Source organism: Triturus cristatus, chromosome 4_1 (assembly GCF_964204655.1).
Source record: "Triturus cristatus chromosome 4_1, aTriCri1.1, whole genome shotgun sequence".
Classification (NCBI taxonomy): domain Eukaryota; kingdom Metazoa; phylum Chordata; class Amphibia; order Caudata; family Salamandridae; genus Triturus; species Triturus cristatus.
Genome location: NC_140585.1, coordinates 49,774,366 through 49,788,153, shown reverse-complemented (window position 1 = coordinate 49,788,153; position 13,788 = coordinate 49,774,366). Strand labels below are relative to the sequence as shown.

The window sequence follows — 13,788 nt, the reverse complement described above, 5'->3', positions numbered from 1 at the left end:
CGGAGGTCTCTATTTGGATCCATGCCGCCCAGCAGGCGAAATATCGAGTGATTCATCGACCGCCTCCGCGGTGGCGCTGTTCGGTCCCTCTCGGCTCCTCTTCGTTGCCAAGCCCCGGCGTGGGTTCAAGGGAATGGGTCACCGCCAGAGGGCTCCACGGCCGAGCCCGGAGGGAAGCTGACCGTGCCTGGGTGTGAGTGTAGTTCTGGGGTGCATTCCGTGCTATTTGGGCCCCAGGGCCATTGCTAAGGTCGGTGGACGGAGGAGAAGTGGCGAGACACATCTTACCTTGCTGCCATCTTGGCCATGCCCCTCATTTGTGTTTTTTTTAAAAGGTTAAGATAGTTGCATTTAAATTGCCAACCTCCACTGCACATGGCCTTCATCCAAGTATGGTGGACCCTTTGCTGTGAAGCCTCGTCCCCAAAGCACACCTATTCCCTCTGCACAAGGCATTTTGGTGTGAGCAGTGTAAGAGTGAGGCTTTTATTTCATTTTTTCTTTTGGTTTTTACGGATCCAGTGATGAAACATTAAAATCAGTCTTTGTACCATAATTGTGAGTGAGGTGATAGCCTGTGGGATGCCACTACATGGATATCGCTGTCAACAATCACAATATCTACAAGTTTTACCACTCCAAGACCACCCTAAACATTTTTGTACAATAGATATACAAAAATTAACTGATTTACATCCAACCAATCAAAACAATACCTTTGAGTTCAGAGATCGTTTCATTAAAAGTTCGGGTAATTCTATTCACCTTTTTTTGCTGTAACAAACTTTGCTATGGAAGTTAAAATGTAAAACATCTTTTTGACCTTGCGCTTTTGTTCTCTCCAAGATAGATTTTCATGTTATTTGTTTGGAACATTTTGTGTGGCCTTGTCAAAATTCCACCTAACCTGCAAGCTAATACAATATTGACTTGTCAAACTAAGGTTAGCATTTAACATAACTAGAGTGTTTACATGACACTTTGCAACTAGGCAGAGGGTAATATGACATTTATTGCCTTTATTAATTTATGAGCCATGTCTCCTGAAATGTAATACAGTCCCTACTCTCCCTCTGAAATGATCTAGTTTAGCATATAGTACTCAGCATATCTACATGTACGGTTTTTGTTATAGACACATTTCCTTTTTATTTGTTATAGACACAAGTAGAAAAAGTATTAAAGTACTTAATCCACATTGCCTAGACCTTCTAACTATGAATAAAGATGTGAAGGTAAAGATCCTATAAGCTGTATGGGTGTAAAAACTGTGGGCCAGATTCACAAAGGTGAAGTTTTTTTTTCTGTGCAGGATATCATAAGAATCCATTTTATTTTGAATCTTACTGCATAGAGCGCTCTCCGTGAAAACTGTTTTATAACATTCCAACTATTATAAACTCTTGGTTACAAGTTCCGAAAAGAAGTTATACATAAAGCCAATGTGATTCAACAACAAATCGGTTATCATAACTACTGCCTAAGAAATGAGGACAGTTGCCTTCCCCTCTGGTAAGATTGAGAAAAAGGGTTAAGGGAAAAGAACAAAGAGTGTTAGAAGAGCATTGCATTACTAATGTTTTTCATTTGTTAAAGCAGGTTTTGCAAATGGTGCGCCCGTGCCTAGGTCAATCAATAACGATACCAGCAGAATCCATGAGGAAAGCTGAAAATTATGCTGCGGGGTTGTGTTTTGTTTTGTGAAGATACTGGCATTTCAGCAGAGCTATAAGGAAAAACAGCAAGCATGCGATGCGGTCATGCATAATGATGGTTGTTGGATCAAGAAGTAGTGCCTTACATACTCAAAACACTGCACCGAGTAATGTTTACAGGATGTAACCATTTTCTTTAGATGGAAAAAAAGATTCACAATACCAATTTGATACAGCCAAAATCTCATGACACGGCAGATAGGTTTAAACTCTTTAATCACTTCTCTCCATGGAATGCTGGTACAATTAAGTTTGCTGAATCAAGCAGAGGTTGTCAAGTGTCCTCAAAAGGCTGTATGGAGTATTGTGTCCTGGGTGGAGCTGTAATTGCTGAAGCATTCTTTTACTTTTGTTGGAAAAAGAATCACAACACATTTTGAAAAAGCCAAAGTAAATGACAGATCATTGGGCTCCAAACTCTTAGTACAATTTGCATCTTACCATGGAATGTTGGTACAAAGTCTCTGAAGAAAGGACAACTATACAAGTTGCAAATAGTCAGAGTCCTCAAGAAAGGGTTTGTTTGTAAAGGATCGTAACCAAGTAAACCATGCAAAGATGACATGTCCTGCTGTACTTCCACTCCTTTCAGCCAAGGACCACTCCTTCTGGTACCTCCACCACCCCAGGAGCACAGTCTTCCAGATCCATCTCAAAGTCCCATTTAAATTTCTTGGTTAGATGCATTTTAAACTTCTCTGCTTTCTTTCTCAGAGTCCGCTCGGTGGATGAGCTGCAGGTATAGGAGAAGAATGTCTGTAAAGTTGTTAAAACGTTATCATGGGACATTATATCTACGAAGAAGTCAGGAGGGATTACACCCAGCTGGTGGTACAAGACCAAGATGAGGCTGTTGTACATGCTCTCATGTGTCTTTACAGCATCTTCTGAACGGCACAATAGGTTCAACAGTTTCTTCCAGTGCTCGAAGGACTTGTATACGTTCCCGATCAGGAAGCAGACGAAGGGAAACTGCAACTCACCCAAAATCCCTTGGGGCTGGCTTGCATAATGCTGGTCGATCAAGGTCACAAGGGCATAGCTGAGGTCCATGCTGGGTTGGGTGACTTCTGCAGGAGTCGCCCCTGTCGGGTGCATCTTTTTCGGTATCTCAGTGAATTGAAACTCTGTTCCAGCCTTCTGTTTCATCACAGGCAGACGTGCAAGACCTTCCTGGTAGCTCTTGCATACTGTGTCATAACGGGGCAGATTCTGCTTTTCTCGATCTTTAGTATGTGTCATGGCCTCCACTGGCAACACCTCTGCAAAAGCACAGATGTGACGGCTTTCTGGTTACAGCTTCACCATCACTGACTCAGTGATCATGTTGGTGAGAGAAATCCACTTCTTCAGAGTCTCGGATGGATAAGGGCCTAAGAACTAGTCTAAGTTCTGGAGATCTGCCCACATACGCTCCGTTTCCTCCTCTGGTGCTGGTGTGAGGTCCACCCCCTCAATTTCAGAGTTCCATTGCAGAACCAGAAGGTCGCGTTGCTTTATATTAAGAAAAAACCCTGAACGTGGCCCGCTCACCCCAGGACTGCCTTGGCTGGCCGAGCTGTAATGAATAAAGTGGATACCAGGAGGGATTATCTCAACACCTCTAAACTCCGGGCCTGTCTGCCAGCTGTTGTAGTCGATGCCAAACTCAGTTCCCTCTGGCATGTTTAAAATCATTAAAGTGGCTCCCTCAAAAAACAGGCGTTTTGCGAGCTCAGGGTCCATGTCCACTGTTGTCATGTTTGTATTTAACTACCTATTTGTTTATGGAAAGCGTGTGCGCAGATAACCGACCGGCACCCGAACCGCAGTTCCACAGCTCCTGCTGCCTCCACAAAGGTGAAGTTAGGACAAAAGTCTAACCTTAAACCTCAAGTGTAAGTTTAGGCTTACAGTCTAACTTTACACCTCAAGTCTAACACCTGGAGCCCACATTTAGACCTGAATTTTAACTTAGTCCAGAAGTCTAACTTTACTACTTTTCAAGATTCACAAAGGTAAATTACTACTAGTAAAGTTAGACCTTTGGTTTAAGTTAGACTTTAGTTCTTCAGATCTAAACTTAGAATTCAGGTTTAAAGTTAAACATTCAGTATAAACTTAGACTTTGGATCTAACTTTACCTTTGTGAAACATGTCCTTGGTGTGTGTGTGTGTGTGTGTATATGAGTATTTTTGTTCACGATAACAAGGGCTAATCTACAAACACTGCAATTTAATATGAATTCCCTTAAGAGTACTGCTTAGACCACATATATGATATACACCATGTGAGCTGATAAGTGTTGGGTTCAAGATGCATTCATTTAATGAGACTCACAGTTAATCCTTTGCACATTGAGTTTGGAACTTTTAAAATACTTTTTTTAACAGTGATTTGTTGATGTATATAATTGTTTGATTTAAATATCATTTTATGAAACATTTATGTTTAGGCTATATATTCCTCGGAGAAAAGGTGTGAATACTTCAATTATTTAGGAGAAGTGGACACCCAGATCCAACATTGCAGAGATGTTACAAGGTAGTGTTTGATGAAAGTTAATACTATATTTCCTTTTTTTAAATAAATAGTTTTATTCTATTATTAAATGAAATGTAGTCTAACAGAAAAATTATTTGATTAAATATGATTTGATCACATATTACGTGTGTTTGTGTGCAGTGCAAGCTAATCTAGCTGCTATTGATCATTCGTGGATAATTGTGGATAATTGTGAATCGTTTTTAAAAACTTTTACTGTCTATGTTTTAAAACGTTTTTATGTGTCTATAACAGTGTACCCTACCTCTGATGTTGCACTTTGCACTTTAGTTTCCTCCAAACCGGCTCTAACGGCAGTCGGGTGGGTGCTGGACACGGGACGGCCATTTTGTCTGTCAGCGGTCTAGTCTTTCTGCCCAAGACCCATAAAACCTCACGCTGACGCGACCGTGCAGCGGACGCGCGCAGCGGGCGCGCCTAAGGCAAGCCCGTCTGCGCCCGTCCGCGCTCGGCCCGGGCTCAGGGCGTCTCCCCTTGGCCCGTCCGCCCCCCAAGCTACAGTGTATACTAGAGAACAGCTGTTGGAATATTCCCGTAATTTAGTAAATTCTTGTCCTAGAATCTCTCCTCACTCTATGAAGACAGCACTGGACATCTCGTGTCCCAACTGTTCCTTCATTCTAACCAATAACTTCGCGTCCTGTAGCCCCTTACAGGCTTCTACGAAGACTTCATCTGCTGCTCTACCATCTATCAACTGCCTTTGGTCATTAATTAAACATAATATCGAATGTGCATTATTCATGGAAGACAATAACATTAAATTAGCTCTGATAACTGAATCCTGGTCCCATGCAGCTTCAGGACCTGATTTGCTTAAAGCCACTCCCCCTGGTTTTCTTTGCTTTACCCAACACAGACGCCCTGGCAGAGGTGGGGGACTGGCAGTTTTGTATCATGACTCCCTTAAACCCAGTTTTACCAATGCTTCTAACTCTACCTGTGAAGCATTGCTGATCAACATTCAAATTTCAGATCATGATACTTTTAATTGTGTCCTTCTTTATCGTCCTCCGGGACCCAGAGCCTTGTTCCTAGACTCCTTGGGCTCTTTTTTAGAGGAGGGACTGTGCAATACAAATTTCACTATCATGGGTGATTTTAATTTTTATCTTGAAGATTTGAACGATCCCGACAATCTAAAACTTCATCAAATATTGAATGGTGGCGAACTTAAACAGTTGGTTAAAGATTCCACTCACACTGCTGGCCATACCTTGGATGGTATTTTTACGAATAATCCCAATCTAGGTTATACTAAATCATTACCTCTCACCTGGACAGATCATACAGCTATTTTATTTGAATTAAAAGTTTCTTGCCCTAAAAATCGTAAACCGATTGATAGAGTTACTCTTAAATCTAGATGTTGGAAAAATATTGATCCCCTTGCTCTTAACAATCTTCTCCAAAATTCTTTTCCCATTCCCTTAACTGATACTGATGAGGCAGCTACCAGTTATACAGACTGGGTGGATTTGGCTTGCAGGAAATTAGTGCCAGATAAACTCTGCACTAATAAACGGGAGCATCCTACAGCACCTTGGTATTCAGAGAACTTAAAGAAACAAAAGTTGGAATGTAAAAATCTAGAACGACTCTGGAGAAAGGAATATACAAACACAAGTAGGGAGGCTTATAAGAAAGTTTTGGCCAACTACAAGAAATCATTACACGAAACAAAAAAGCACTATTATGGGGAACAGATCAGAAGTGCCAGCTCCTCTTCTAAAGAGCTTTTTAGAACCATTTCCCTACTTACGACTCCTGTTAGTTCTAAAATTGAAAGTACCACTGAACTTTGCGAATCCCTGGCTACTTTCTTCCTACAAAAGGTCGAAAACATTTTCTCGTCTTTCACATTTTTACCTACACTATCTGACCAAGACGAGCTGTTGAGCTATCAGGAGCATACTAGATCATGTCCGAACTTTGACCAATTCACTCCTCCTGAACAGCCTGCAGTTATTAAACTTCTTTCCGAGATTCGTTCTGGATCTCCGCTTGACCCCTGCCCTGCATCAGTTCTGAGACTGGCTCCCGATATCATCGGGGAGGCCTTAACCCCATTATTTCGGGTTATTTTTCATTCTGGCTGTTTCCCCACTCGTTGGAAAACCGCTTCTGTTCTTCCTCTGCTGAAAAAATCTAATCTGGATCCTAAAGACCCTAGCAGCTATAGGCCCATCTCTCGTCTTCCTTTTCCAGGCAAAATGATTGAGAAAAATATAAACACTCAATTAAGTCAGTTTTTGCAAATGAGTTCATCCCTGGATCCCACGCAGTTTGGATTCCGTGCAGATCATAGCACTGAACTCGCATTGCTGAAGTCTACTGATGAGATCAGAGAGGCCCTGGACCAAGGTGGAGCTGCTATTCTTATTCTTTTGGATCTGTCGGCCACATTTGATACGGTCCATCACCAAGTTTTGATGGACCGTTTGACAGCGGTAGGGGTTCGAGGTAAAGCATGGGATCTCCTAAAATCCTTTCTGACCGACAGATCACAAACGGTGGATTTAGACAGATATAGATCTAGGCCTTTTGCTCTTCCTTGTGGGGTCCCTCAGGGGTCCTCACTTAGTCCTACTCTATTTAATCTTTATGTCACCCCGTTGGCCACTTTGGTTAAATCTTTTGATTTCCAGCTGTCATCGTATGCTGACGACACACAAATTGTGTTGTCCATCAAAAAAGGGGCAGAAGCTGAAACAGCCTCCAAATGCCATAACTGTATCCAGGCTATTGCTTCTTGGATGAAAGCCAATTGTCTTAAGCTTAATGCGGAAAAGACCAAGGTTGTACTCTTCGGAAACACGGCTAATCTTTGGACTCCTGACTGGTGGCCGACGTCCATGGGAAAGCTTCCTGTCCCAGTTACTAAGGCTAAAAACCTCGGGGTGATTGTAGACGCAAAGCTGTCCTTTGAAGAACAGGTTAGCAGGACCGTTTCTTCTTGCTCGTTCACTCTTAAACTTCTGCGGAAAATTAAATCCTATCTCCCAGAAGACTGCCTAAGAATCGCAGTGACTGCACTTATCCTCTCACGGTTGGATTATTGTAACAGTCTTTTCATTAACATACAAAAAAGACTTCTTTCCAGGCTCCAGACTGTGCAAAATGCTGCGGCTAGACTCCTTACCGGTATCCCCAGATTTACTTCCGTAAAGGATGGTATCAGATCCTTACACTGGCTCCCGGTAGCTGCACGAATCCAGTTCAAGGCACTATGTCTGGTCTTTAAAGCCCTTAACGGCACTAGCCCAGACTTCCTAAAACAATCCATTCAATGGTATGTGCCCGGTAGAACTCTGCGATCAACACAGTCTAAACTTGCCATCCTTCCTCGCTACCGTAAACTTAGCTGGGGTGGCAGAAGTTTTTCTCACTGTGCCATTAAGGCCTGGAATGGCCTTCCCCTCCACCTTAGGAATTCTTCGGAACTTCTTGCCTTCAGAAGGGGGCTGAAGACCTGGCTTTTCACTTAAACTCTCTCTGTGTTGTATTCAGCTGTTTGGGTAGTTAGTGCGCAGCGCCAGGACACCTCTGGGTAACAGTGCGCTTTAGAAATCTTTATAACATAACATAACATAACATAAGCAATCCTCATATATACCGTGTGTGCTCATTCTTTAGAATGCTGACAAACATTACACTGTACAATTTGTATTGAGTAATAATTTGTGTCATGCTTTCATGTTTAGTGTCAACGTGCTAAGACAATAGTAGTATACTTTGAGCTGAACTTGTTTGTCTGCCAATGAAAACATAGGGCAGGACTTAAGAGTCAGGTTAGTGGAGGAAATTAACTCCACCACCTAGGCAACACTATCTCCTACGATATTTATACATTTTCACTGCCTCTACTTAGATCTTTGTGCCTTCACAAGAGACACTGTTATGGCTGCTTCTTTAAAGGCACTTAGGAGCATATTTACAAGAAAGTGGCGGAGTGCAGGTTAGCTTCAAAATTGCTAACGCAGGGCTCCGTCACTTTAGAAAAGCAGGCATGTGCTGTATTTACAAAAATACAGCACACCCCTGCGTTTCTCTATGCGCTGGCACCAAATGCAGCTGCCTGGCCAACGCAGGCACCCTTGCACCATAGTGCAAGAGGTATCTGTGTTGAGGGAAGGAGTGTTTATTTCTAGGAATGTGTCCCTTCCTGCAGATAAACAATCAATAATGGCGATTTGTAACTCATATGCGTGCTGCATTGTGCAGCACACATAGAACTTGGAATTCATCATTTTTTTAATGATTGTTTATGTGAAGGAAGGGACACCTTCATTCATGGCAATTTTCTGTTTCTATGTGTGCTGCACAATGCAGCAAGCATAGAAACAGCAAAAACGAGGAGAAATAAAACATTTGTCCTCGTTTTGCCATGTTAAGACAAAGTTTTCCCTGGTATTAATTTTGGCGCTGCCGCCTGTTTACGGTACCCTTGTAAATAGGGGGCAGCGTCAAACTCAATGGATTTTGCGCCAGAACGCCCACCACAACACCCATTGCCCACCCCTTTGATGGTAAACATAGTGTGAAAGGGGGGCTTATTTACACCGCAGCTTAAGCCAGTTTAAGTGGCTTAACACCGCCTTGTAAATAAGGAGAAGTCCCTATCGCCACAGGAACGTCATAAAAAGTGACGCTCCTGTGTCAAAAGGGCTTGTAAATATGCCCCTTAGCTTTCTGCATCGTCAGCAAGATTCAGATACCACGCAACACAAATTTTATTTTTATTGCTAAAAAATACCTTCATAAGCATGAGTTTGTTTTATATAAAATGAAAAACACTAATCACCCAGACACCTGATTGGCGAATAATAGTGGTTACTTTCAGTACACCCGCCTTTAATTATACATACTTAATACCCACCATAATTTTAAATTCGTTTGATCATTGATCTTTCTCTTTTCTCCATGCCGTGAATAATACTCATTGCTTTAATTCTACTTACAGCACATTCTTTATCATAGCCTCTTGAGTCTCTGATGCTTTAATTGGCTTACACAGCGATCACATGACGTTGAGATTGTTTGGGAAATGTTATTCCAACATGGTGCCCATAATGGGTCTACGCTCTAGTGACTCGACCAGTTATCCGAAAGGCATCGACAGCGCCGCCCTCCTTTACCCCGCTGTCAGCTACTTGTAGTGGAACAAGCACTGCGCTCACCACTGCCCAGACTGGCCGAGTGAGGGGTAGGACAAATGCCGCACTCCTTCATGGGGAACCGTGAGTAAATATGACCGCAGCTGGGTCCTCCGGGATTCTCTTTTTGGCATTGTTTTCCTGTGCTCGTATACATTTCTCCCGCCCTTTAATTGGGAACGAGCCACTCGGACACCCACACTGTGCTGTCCGACCTGTGTCGTCGTCCTCAGTTAGAGCACACCAGTTCGACGCAGGTTTTACCTCCTCGCCTCGTCCACTGTGAGGGGTGCCTCTGTGGGTGCTGCACCACAGCGCCAGCTGCACCTTGTTTTTGTGGTGTTCTTGCCCCCCTTTTTATCCACTACTTGGTATTATTGGTCTATCTTTCCGCCGCTATACGGCTTCCTCAGAGTTAATCTGACCCGGGGTAGTATACGCATGGTGGTCTACCTAGCGCCCAAGCGCGGTAGTCTTTAAAACACACATTTGTTGCTTCCCGCTTCCGGGCTCTATTTCCTGGACTGTTTACATGCAATATTGATTATCTCCACACATCGCCAAATGAGACAGGACTCTCTGCCTACTCGAACCCTAGGGTTTCGCACCGGTTGTTGTGAGTGCTAACTCTTAACCATACTGACATCATCTCATGTGTTCTGTTGTTGCTGGCATATATATGTTTCTTCGTTTTTCTAAACAACTTTTACCATATACCAGGACACTACAGTTCAGTGTCTACACCGGCCGGTACTGATGCGGCCCATAACTGACCCTAATAGGGTGAGAACCTTCATTTTATTCATACACCCATGTTATAACTTCTACCACTTCAACATTCCCCATCCACAAGCTCGCATGTTTTTTACCAAATAGGATTCGTGAACTAAGCATGCCATGATTCACTGGCCACTTGCATGCGTGTGATGCACCACATACACTGTTCGGTGCACCAGTCTAATGAATACAACTTGTCTTTGATAGACTTATCATTGTTGTTGTTTTATTCTGACGGTTGTTATTCTGTTTACTTCGCAGGTTGTTATTTTACTTTTCTGAACTACAGGTACCACCACTTTTTAGGGTGCTGTAACGGTGGTCACTGCTCACTAATAATTGTTAAGTGACCACTACCAAAAAGTGTAGGTAGTACTCCACAGGTCCTGAAGAATTGCCATCTACTTGATATAAGGGCAAGAAACATGTCGACCTCTCTTATAAGCGTAGAACCTCACACCATAGAGTGAATATACGCGCATTTTTCTTTTTTAATTAGGGAAGTTGCCAACCTCATTAAAATTATTTTGAATGGACCATATTTTCCTATTTGAAATTTCACTTTACTCTACACATCACTTTCACCTACACTATTTTAGGGCCCTTACCTGCACGTCACCCAACGGCTTAAGGAATAAAGATCTCTGCGAAGTAGGCCCCATCACGGGCGCCTGATCGGGCATTGCAGCGCCGGCCCGAGTAGGAGCAGACCCGATGATGAAGCAAGACACCTAGCTGGCTGGGTGTGTGAGGGCCTTTTTCCGAAAAGGAGAACACTCTCCTGTTCTGTCACTCCTTTTGGAGTTTTCTTGATCCGTAATAACAACCTGTTTTCTCATTAGGAACTGCATACCAACATTGTTTAGAAGGACCCTGAATGTTTTGTCCTAGTGTATGGGGATTCTTTTTCTTTTTTGTAAGATAAGAATTTTCTATTGCTGTAAATAGGGTCGACTATCTAATGCACCTACAACGACAGCCCCAGAGTCGGAAATACACTCTAAATAGAGCAAGTGAACTGTCACCTTGGAATAGAGGATACACTGCCGCATTTGTGGTAGAATATATTCTAGATGAAACTCTTAATCAGACCCATAATCTGTTCTTCAATATTAACCATACATACTTGATATGAATTTCAATAAATGTAATGAAAATATTTGAAGAAATTGAAGGCACTGATTTATATTGCAAATTTGTCAATCAGACATTTCCTATAATGCTAATTTTATTGTAATTTCCAGAACATTTATAACATAGTTCAAAGCTATTTCCACATAGGTGTTTTTTAATCCACGGGTGGAATGATTACATCTTGACATGCTTTTAGAACATCACCTCTTCCCCTTCTAAAAGGCCTATTTAGCATTGAGAACATTTCAGTAGAAGAAACATGCTCTCTTGCTGCTAAAATTTAATCTGGATACCCGCTTGACCCGGGCTCACCTGCAATTATGGAACACAGGCTTACGACCCTCGCTCCAACATTATGTACACTGCTCAATCTATCTTTCAAAGAAGGCCAAGTACCTTCTGAATGGAAACACGTCATGGTGGTCCCCCTTCTCAAGAAGCCCTCGCTGGATCCTTCTAAGCCAAAGAACTTCCTACCAATTTCGATGCTTCCATGTTTTGCTAAAGTTGCTGAAAAACAAGTAAATCTACAATTAATGAAGTTCCTTGATGAGAAAGAACTCTTTCATGAGACTCAATCAGGTTTTAGGCCATAGTACAGGCAGAATCCGCCCTCCTACTGGTCTCCTACATACTACGTATGTTGGCGGATGAAGGTAAGATGGCTACTCTAGTCATGCTAGACTTGAATGCGGATTTTGACACCGTATCTCACGGCCTTCTCTTAGAATGGCTATGGAAACAGGGTATAGAGGGGAGAGCCTTTTTATGGTTCACTGACTTTTTGCATAATCGCTCTTTCCTGGTGATTCAGAAGCCGCACACCTCGGAAATCATGTCCTTGGGTCAGGGAGTACCACAGGGGTCAGCATTGAACTCAACCCTGTTTAACCTGTAACTCCATCCTTTGGCGAATGTGATCAAATGCCATGGGGTGAGGATGGCGTCCTATGCTGACAACACTCAGCTGATCATCACACTGGTGCAAGATGACATTAGTGCTGCAGCAAATTTGAAGACCTGTCTGGTGGACCTTGCGGCGCGGATGGATTCCGGCTGCCTGAGACTGAATGCAGACAAGAGAGAGGTGCTGGTGATCGGGAAACAGTGCTCAAAATGGTCCGCCTTCTTGATGGGATTGTGACCTGGGCCCCACTCAGATCCCTAAATTGAAAGTAAAAAAATCTGGGCGTCACCTTTGATGCGTTGCTATCCTTTGCTAAACAGATTGCTGCCATGGTTGGTATCTGTTTCGGCTAAAGACGTACTAAAGATTCTTAGGCTCCTATCAGAACCAGGTAAAAAAAGACGGCATTACAGGCTCTGCTGGTATCCCACCTAGATTATTGTAATGTTCTCTATTTCGGGCTGTCCAAGGACAGGCTGGGGATGCTTCAAAGGGTGCAAAATGCTGCGGCCCGGCTGCTACTAAAATTTCAAGATCAGCAGGAAGCATCAACTAGTTCATGAGTGGGCACTCTACACAGAAGTTCTACTCACCTACTTTCAACATTGGAGGTCCGCAAAAAATAGACCTTTTAACCACTCACAGAAATACAAAATGCAAAAACTTCACCTCCATGTTTTCATTCCCACAGTCCATGGGCAATGCTCAATGGATGAAAAGGTCAGGGATATTTGCCTAGGCTTTTCGTCCTCTCCCATTTCTTCAGTACGTGGTAAGAAAGCTATGGAAAACATCCCCACCTTCACCCTGGAGGCAACCATGTGTGCCAGACAGTCATGGTTCTCAACCCTCCTCGAGATGTTTATTATTCCTCATGAGAGGATCCCCAACAAGATGCGCATTCTCGCTCAGGAAAAAGGCACGATCAGATATCCAGACCCTGAACAATTCAATGTAGCAATTTGGTACCTGAGGTCTTAAGAGTTTGGTTACCTAAGTCTCCCACCAGAATGTACGCACAGGCTAAAAGAAGCTATCTTGCAGACCCACTACTAGCGACTGCTATGCAGAAAATTGGAAAATGTTTGTCCATCACAATAATTATGATTATTTGGAACCCCTTAAAATAGAGGTCCAAAACATTTTTGTTATTTGCTTAACTTCTTCAAAAAACCATTAATTATCACATACTTCCATAAGCCAACAACTTGAGTCTATTGCCACATACATGTAAAGTAGGGAACATTCCTCACTTTGTGGAATTCCAGTCCTGATAGCCTTCATGGAGGACCTTAAATGGGCTTGTAGTGTTGTTAAGTTGTGAGCGAGCCCATCTCTCCCAAATATATAGGGGAGAGATTAGCTGCGACCCCATTCAATGGGCTGAACTGGCATACCCCAGACCAGCGTAAAGGGTGTTAATAAAAAGCCTGGGGCTCTGGGCGTGGCTCAGTTATCTGGCCACCAACTTAATACTGTGTCCTGCATTTACTTGTGTGCCCTGAGTATAGGCCTACACCAACAGCACACTGACAACGAGGTGGCTACGCCCCC

General features: G+C 43.0%; 1 pseudogene; it reads right to left on the bottom strand.

Moving 5' to 3' along the window:
* Positions 1-2,303: 2,303 nt before the first annotated feature.
* LOC146839448 (protein AAR2 homolog pseudogene) lies at positions 2,304-3,455 on the bottom strand (annotated as a pseudogene).
* Between the last annotated feature and the right edge of the window lie 10,333 nt (positions 3,456-13,788).